Here is a 9,704-nt window from a genome sequence, read left to right on the forward strand (position 1 = left end):
TGAGACGGATTTGGGATTAGTTTCGAAATTTTTCATGGGTTTGCGACGGGTTTGAGATTTAATATATACCAGATTACCTGATAACATTAACCCATTTACCCGATTATATACACGATATACCCGACAAAACTTTTATATATTTATATATACACTAAATTTTAATTTCTAAATATAATACCAATCAATCTAACATCTAACAATACTATTAAAGCAAAATCAATTGTCCACATGTCATTCAACTAGCATGTCCACATATGCATCCCAATCACCAAGTTTCCATTTTCAAATTGCATATTATGCTATCACGTCACCTTTCCTATTATTGCCAAATCATCTTTACACTATATTTAAACCTTAAGATTTTCCAACTCTAATCTTTTAATCTCTCTCTCTCTCTCTCTCTGGTTACTAACTCCATCATCTTCTATATTCCGGTAATGAAGATCGGGATTAATCGTTTTTCGGTAAGGTTTTATATTATACTCTAATGGCCAACAATGTTATATGATTTTCCGGCATTGTTATATCTTTTTCCGGTAAAGTTTTCCGATAAGGTTTTATATTATTTTAATTGTTACATGATTTTGTTATAATCTCTTTAGGTTGTATATCAAAATCCAAGATTGAATTGATATTTTGATGTTATTACGGTAATCCGGTAAAGTTTTATTTGCTACTCTAATGTCTGATTATCATATTATTCCTTATTTAATATACAATTGTTTTTGTTTTTCGTTTTTTTTTTTTGTATTTATATTAATTATTATTTGATTTTCTTATAATCTCTTTAGGTTTTATATCAAAATCGAAGATACAATGGAGATTTTTTCTATTTCGTTTTTACAGTAACGCGCTTCAAATATTTCGGTTATCATTTAGAACATCAATTTTACATTTGTTTACATAATTCAAATCTTCCATAACTGGTAATTTGTTAATTATGTGATATTAATATTAATATTTAATTTTCTCATTTCATGTTATGTTCCTAACTTGATATAGCTAATTTCATGGGTTGAAAATTTGTTAATAAGATATCTTATTTTTTGTTTAATATCGATGTATATTTTTGTTATTATTCATGTATTTATGTATTTTTCACAATTCATGTAATTTATTTGTTTTTTATATAATCAATCATATATTGTTGTTGGTTTTGTCCATTTAATATATTTATCTATTTATTGATGATAATCTCTATAAATTATAATAATTATTATAAGTTTAGTAATTTTGTTATTATTAATTTATTACTTTTTTTAATTAGTTGCTACATCTTATTTTGACAGAAATAATAACATAACACCTTACCATTTTTATATTTCAATATCTTTGACTTAAAACATTATTCTGTTATTATATTGTGAGATACATTATATTTTCTATATATAACCAATTATGTTATATATGGAAAACCCAATAAATAAGTTATAAAGTTTACTTTACTTTAATTACAAGATTTGCAATATAATAATTTATTGCAATTAAGCATTTACATTATATTTTCTATATTCAATGTATTTTCATGATTTTAATTACACAAATACAATAATAAAGTTTCCATGATTTTCACTTATTTTCACATTTCCATGATTTTCATTATTGGTCAAGTTTATTTAAAAGTTTCTTTAAAAGTTTCTTGTATTAGGTGAAGTTCCTTTGGTGTTTTACAATTTTATATTATCTATATATTATTTCTGATTAATATTAAATATATTTTATTAATATAATCATTTATTAAGTATTAATTTTTATTTGGTTAGTTTCTTGGTATGGTAAGCATTATTAAATTAAAAATGTAATAACCAACATTTAAGTTCACGTAAATCATTGCAAATTAATTACCTTTAATTAAATTTATGACAATTGATTTTTGTTTAAAGATATTTAAGGTAATTAACTAATTTACATTTTGATTTCAATTACTTAATTGTGAAAGTCAAATTAAATTACTTAAATTTAGAAGTTAATTAAATTATTAACGATTTCCAAAAGACCCGAGTGATTATGGAAGTCAAATTTAATTATTTAAACTTAAATTTATTTTAATTACACTAATAATATTGTTACAAAGATTTATGTATTTTAAGAATGATTTCAAATATTGTGATAACTAACTATCATTTGACCAAAATGATCTAACCATAATTAATGATATTATATTTTGCCAACTTCAAAACAGTTTATATACTTTTTATATATGTAAACCGTTTGAATTTAAGTGTTTGCGATATATGTTGACCACTAATTAATTTATTAGTTATGACGTCTTTGACCATAACACTTTATTTATTTTACAATAAAATTATTTGATAAATATTTATATGAACATTAGCTCCATGTGATAGCAAAAAATTAACAAAATAGAAAAGAGTTTAATACCAAGTTTATAACCAATAATGTATATATAAACGTAGGAATGAATGAATATATACAATTACGTTGTTTTGTTAGATAAATTTATAAATGTTACTTTTATGTTCTACTTGCATATTATATATGTAAACTAGGTTAGTTACCCGTGTAGCACACGGGTTAGAATATGTAATTTTTGTAAATAATAAAACATAATGTGAAATACAAAATAAAAATGTATCACATATACAAAAAAATTACACATTACGCAATTTGGAAATAAAAAATTGTTAGAAAATTCATAAATCATAAATTATTTCTTTGTTAATTTCTATATCAAAACTTAGTTGTAAATGACTACTTTTTTAAACCAACTCGTGAACCAAAACTCATTCTAATTTTAAATTGTTTTGACATGAATAATGTTTGATACTTTAACCAGTTAAAAAAACTCACCCGTTTCGTATTGGTTACTTATAAAAATCTAATATTAATAACTAATGCAATTCATTTGGGACTATTAACAAATTAAGATATTTATGATGGTATTAATTCTTTTACATAGATGGAAACTATTAAAAATTGAAAATGAAATATTAAAAAGATAAATGTATTTAATATGAGAGAGAGGATGGAAAATTTTGTAAGGATCAATATAATGATGACATATGGCATTTAGAAAGTTTTATTTATTAAATAGTATAGATTATGAAAAGTGACAAGGTTTTGTTGTTCAACTCATAGTATAGGTAGATATGTATGTTTATATAAACTTTTGTAATTATGTATAACATATATATGAATCCATTTTATTTATAACATATTAATTGTATTACAGTTGTACTTTTAATTTCAAATGATGCAATAATCATTTAATTAATATTTGAATAATTTTTAATTACGCATAAATATCAAGACTAATGCATACAATTGAAAAACGAATTATATAATGAAATTGATTTTAAATAAAGTAATGATGTTAACAATTACTGTATGTTTTTTTCTTCCTATATATTTTTATTAGTATTTGTGAATATGTTACTTTTGTTTAATAGCAATATTTGTCATTTGTAGTATGTTTGGATTGCTAAATGGCAATGATTTGAACATTCGCAGACCAATTCCATTGAAGTTGTTGTCATTTCTTGATGAAGAGTTTTTGAAAGCAACATCTTTCTACAATATTTGCGAGATTTGCACAATAATCTTGGTAATTTGCTGGTTATATTTTTTAAAGTTTCATATTGATCTCTTAAAACCTATTGTATTAAGATTAATAATTAGTTTATTACTTTTGCCAGACGAAAAGTATCATCTTGCTCGGAACATATTTGTGTTGGTTGAATATGTTGTATATATTTATATGATTTGTTGATATATTTTTCCATTCGTGTGTTATACGGGCTATACCCTAGTTATTCTATTACATCTATTAACATTCATTGTGTTTGTTCAAAAGAAATCAATTATTCTGTTTGGCTTTTAATTTAAGTTGAAAAAAATACAGTTACAACTTACGTAAATTTCAATTTTTCTTCCTTATTGCAACCCACGGTAAGTATCCTTCTTAATACAAAATTGTTTTTGGACGGGTATTTTGTCCAAACCCGATAGGGAGATCGAAACCCGACGGCTAATTACCTGATAAATACCCGGCGAGTTTGGGACATAGTTTAATAACCGGGTATGAGTTTGAGAAGGCCTAAACCCGACCCAATCCCAACCCAAATCTGACCCATTACTATCTGCTAGATGTGTAATAACATGAGTACAAGACTACATGAGTAAAGATAAACTAAATCGGATTTATATCTTGACTATTTTGCTATATATTCTGCGTAACTCGTGTGTTGATAGAATTTTTAAAAAGTTCTTTCTTGTTGACCATAATATTGACGGATGATGTGGTCGGTTAATGATGCGGATCTTCTAGTCAATTCTTTCTGTTTTAGTTCGTTAAGAGTGGTATTTAGCTATTTATCAAAGTGTATATAATAGTTAGGGTTGTAAGTTGTGTTTGTTAACATTGAGTTCATTCAATAAACTTTTTCTCACAAAAATCAACATTTCTAACTAAACTATTAATATATTATACCAACAACCTAAATTTAGGGACGTCAAGCTATAAAAAATGACATGTTCGGATACCCCTAACAACAAAATAAAAAATGTTGGTCCACGGGGTTCTCTGCCCATGAATAAATTCCTAAGGTAGTGTTAGAGAATGAATTTTTTTTCTTCTAATTTTTATTTTTATTTTTTATTTTTTAGAAATGGTGTCTATATTTGAAAATGGACACCTTCGTGAATAGTTGATCACCTAAGACGATAAAAGGTCAAATCAACCAAATTAACGTGTTGCTTCTAGTACAAGTGATATCCAATTCGGCTATGACCAAGACATGTGTACTTGGTATCTTAATTGCTATACATACCTATAAATAATTGTTTATAACAAAATTTCTTGAAAGCTTTAATGAAAAAGATGATACATTTATATGATATTATTTATGCATTAAATTCTACATGGGTGAATTGAAGGACCATCAATGAATCATTTAAATAACAACACCCGTCTTTATTTTTATAAAAGCGATACATTATATACATATAATTATTTCATGTATGCCATGGTTATGGTTACTAGTAAACGTGTGCATCTACAACCTCGCAATAAAAGGTTTTTACCTTTTCATATAAATACTTAAATAAATAGAGCTAACATATGCTTAAGACCATTCCCATTAACAAACCAACTCAACCCAATCTTTTAATAAAAAAACTAATTTCTTTCTCATCAAGAAACACAACCCAACCTAATCTAAATTTTCACTCTCATTTACAACCCAACCTCAACCAACATTTTGTTATATAAATATAATTTATAATTATTTAAAATATATAAAAAAAATTAAATTATAAGTTACGAAACAATAATATTATATTGGAAAGCTAGTAAGAAAAAAATACATATATTTGAATAACCTCGTTTTTAATAAAATTTATATCGAAGTGTATAGGAAAAAAATAAATATGGTTGTGTTTTTAGAATTTTTTGAAGCTAACAATTTAAGTTATTAAACAAAAACTAATTTGTGTATTATATTAATTGTTAAAAAAACAAAAAGGATGAAAACTAGTAATTGCATAAAATATTTAGTTTAAAAATATTTTAAAAAAAATTATAAACCAATAGAAAGTTGACAAGTATCGGATAATATAGATCATAATGATTAATATTAATTATACATTATATTATATATTTTTTTTCGAACTCACTTTTTAATAAAATTTATACCGGTATGTTCACAAGAAAAAAACCGAACAAGGCTATTTTTTAGATAATTTTAAAAACTTAATTATTAAAAGTTATTAGAGAAAAACAATATTATTGTTAAAACTAATTAGTTGGAAGAAAAAAGAAATAAGAAATTATAAAAGAAAACTGTCTTAACATTTGGCATTGGAAGAGATGGAGAATAGTTTGCAATTATCTAGTTTGTTACCACGAACGGTTTGGTCTAACTTCTTGCATTTTTTAATTTTTTTATTTTTCAAATAATGGAACAACCCACCTATAAGGTTCACCAATGTGAGTGGTCTAAATCTTTTGTTTTTATTCTTATGTATTTTCACATCTACTAACTTTAATTTGTTTTTATTATCTTAACCTAAAGTTTCTTACGTTAAATTTTCACTCTCTGGGTTGTTAAAGAATTTAGTTATTTGCAAGCAGTGTTCAACCTTAGACCATCTAGCTACACGGGGCACATTACTTGGTCGAAGATCGGTCATTCCTCGTAGGTTCTGGCCTTGGACAAAACTTATGAACTGATAGTCGATCGGTATCGGTTACTATTTTACTTGGTCGAAAATAAATAATCCTTGACTTGGTCGAAGATCGGTCATTCCACGTAGGTTCTGGCCTTGAACAAAACTTGCACCCGATAGTTGATTGGTATTAGTTACTATTTTAGTTGGTCGAAAATAGATAATATCTTTGGAAAATCAAGATTATCGATATCAGATACCATTTTATTATTTCTTCTTACAAACCATAAGTTCAACAATATTAAAAATCCGAAAACAGAAATATATGTAAGCCAAAATAATTATGATGTACACCACACACACAAAAAAAGAAGATAAATCAATAAATATATGCAAGACAAAGTAGAAACGCACAAAAATAAATAGTATTATATAAAGGTGATAATTTTAAGTTTTATTTAACTAAAGTCTGGTGCCCATGAGGTACTGGTTTTTTGATAAAGACAAAACCTTTAAACACTTAAATTTAAAAAAAGAAAATTTTGGGTTCAAATCTTATAGACAACAAGAATTAAAAGAAGTTCACTATTCATTAAAAAAAACACTAAAAACAGGTAATATGTTATGTTTATATGTTACTTAGAGAGAAATATCTCAAGTAGACCTCCAAGTAGGATTTAAACTCTTGATGAAGTTAAAAATAATGAAAACGAAAGATCGGATCTTGTAGGTTTTTCAAAAAGTTAAATAATTTCTTCGAAAGTTTATAACATGAGTTTTCGCCGTTTGGCATGAATAAAACATGTTAAAACCAGACATCAATGTTATTTTATTTTCTAACATATACATATGAATTAATTATGTTTAATCAACAAAACATGATATACTTATTTATCTATTGTCTCTAAAATTCTCAATTCAAAAGTAAATGTACCTTTCTTTAAATTTTTTTAACATATTAACATAATAATACTTTATTAACTATAATTAAGCAGATTATACAGGTCAAGTTGTAAACGTTTACAGTCAGATCAACCTAAATTGTTTAGTAAAACGTGTTTACTGGTTCAACGTGAGTTTTTACTAAAGTCAATTTCAAAAATGTATATACTATTATACATCACATCATCATCATCATCGTACTCATTATATCACACCAATATTTATTAATTATGTGAGTGACTATAAAGTCTATAAGACTACGTGTAGTGGAGGGGCTACAAATGAGACAATTTGCGTTATGTGGCGCAAAGTCAGCAAATGGTAGGTTTTTATTTTTGGGGTCTAATGGTGTTGTATCCCCAAATATATATATATACACATATACATCACACACATATATAATAATAATACACACACAACACAGGCGAGAAATAGTCTCCCCCCCCATCGCCCCACAAATCGCCGGAAATCGCCTCAAATGTCTGCCCACTACGTTTGGCCTAAGATCTCTTATAGTGGGGTGCTTTGAATGGTGAAAAAGCCCCAAAGCACCCCCAAATACCGTATCCTAGGGCATTTTGGGTTGGGCTTTTTGTAAAAAGTCACTCTCTTAAGCGGTTCAACCAATTATATTTATATCCCACAAACTCCAATTAATCACACATTTATTTTATTTATATGTAATTTTAATTGTGATAACTATCTAATGATTAAAGAGCCTTCATCCATTACATCTATTTTCGACCAAAAGCTCCAAAAATGATATGTCACATGACACAAAAATGTGCCGTAAGACTTCATCCAAAACAAGTGGTCAGCTCACCATAAAACACGATCCAAACAAATGCAGTATAACAAAAGTTGGATTTTGTCGAATTCATATGCAAGTACATGTATAACTAAATAAGCTCATGCTATACTAATTTATACATTACACATTAAAGCTTGTATACTATATACTTTTTTAGTTTCATTAATACTCCTAGTAAAACTAAAATCTATATTAATTTTGCCAAATCCACTCACCACAAAAACGGTTGCAAAAAGTGGACACAGCCAAACATAAAATGATAAAATAATAACGAAATTACATTTATACCCCCGATAACCACCGGAAATATTCAGTTCTCTCCTCCCCAATCCTACCGTGACTAGCGGCTTCATAATCATCAACAACTTCACTCCGGCGACTACTTCCGGCGAAAAACCTCCCAGAACCACCAAACGACATCGTTCGTGACGACAGACGGTCCACGTAATCACGCAGCCAGTTCCGGTTCCCACCGCCGCCGCCGATCGGTTCATCCTTGTCGCCGGAAACATCTCTCCGGTGCGTCATTTCCACCGGAATCTCGTAACCGTCGTCGATGACGTAATCATACGAGCCTAATGAATACGACGTACGGTCAGATTCAGAAGGATCTCGTCTCCGGCTGATAGTTCCAATCTCAATACGCAAACTATTATTATTATTATTGCCGTTATAACCGGTTTTGTTCATAATATCTGCTTCGGTAGGGTTTATAGTCGAGCGGCAGAGCGGACACGTGTGGTTCGATTTGAGCCACGGATCAATGCATTCGACGTGGAACGCATGGCAGCATAACGGAAGCCGTCTGAGATGGTCTTTAGCTTCAAATTTTGTTAAACAGACTGCACAGTCTCCTCCGCTGTGTTTGTTTCCGGTTATTGAAGAATAAGTGAATACTGGTAGCCAGTTGAGGTCATTGTTGTCTATTGATATCTGCAATTGATGATGAGCGTGTCCATTTTCGTTTTGGTTTTCTGAAACAGTAGTTGTACGGGATGAGAAGAAGCGGATGAGGAAGTAGACGAAGGCGGAGATGATGATAACGGAGGAGAGAACGATTATTATTATGATTACTGAAGATATTGGAGAAAATGAATGGTTATGGTTTGAAACGGCGTCGTTTGTGGCTCCGGTATCCATTTGGTGGTGGTGGTGGTGGTGGATGATGTATGGTGGAGGTAATTACTTAATAAGATGATGATGATGATGATGATGATGATGATGATGATGATGATGATGATGATGATGTTGTGGTTATGGTATGTGGAGTATATTGTTGAGAAATTTATTTAACATAAATAGTTTGTTGGGAAATATTTATTAAAAGTAGTGATTTGTAAGTTTGTTTGAATAAAAGTTTTGTATTTTATTACAGAAAATACAAATGTAATTTTTAAATTTGTTTATAAAATATCTCAATCAAATTCATTTTAAGTGATATATTTAATTACTCTAAAACGTTTTAACTTTTAAAAAATGAAATTACTTGTTTGAAAAAGACAAAAGAAAAACTATTTTATGGTGACATTTTATAGAAAGTTTTAAGTAAAGGCTATACCTGTTAGGGAAGTTTTAAATGGAAAGTATATATTATTTTACTTGTAGAATAATTAAGGGTCAGACTAAACGTACTCTCCTGGTTGCTTGTCATACCTCCTTCCTAGAAAAACCAACTTTCATATTACCACTTGAAATTATATAATTAACAAATTAGCACAAAAATAAGAATTTTGAATTATTTTCTTACAATGTTGCGTTTTCTTTTTATGATTTCGAGTTTAGAGTTTTAAAAATTTTTTATATTAAATTATTCTAATCCCTTTTA

General features: G+C 27.8%; 1 pseudogene; it reads right to left on the reverse strand.

Moving 5' to 3' along the window:
* Positions 1-8,161: 8,161 nt before the first annotated feature.
* Positions 8,162-9,019, reverse strand: LOC143572171 (E3 ubiquitin-protein ligase ATL4 pseudogene; annotated as a pseudogene).
* Positions 9,020-9,704: the final 685 nt, after the last annotated feature.

Source organism: Bidens hawaiensis, unplaced genomic scaffold, assembly GCF_021521415.1.
Source record: "Bidens hawaiensis isolate Kalapana, Puna unplaced genomic scaffold, B.hawaiensis_p1.1 tig00025758_1, whole genome shotgun sequence".
Taxonomy (NCBI): Eukaryota; Viridiplantae; Streptophyta; class Magnoliopsida; order Asterales; family Asteraceae; genus Bidens; species Bidens hawaiensis.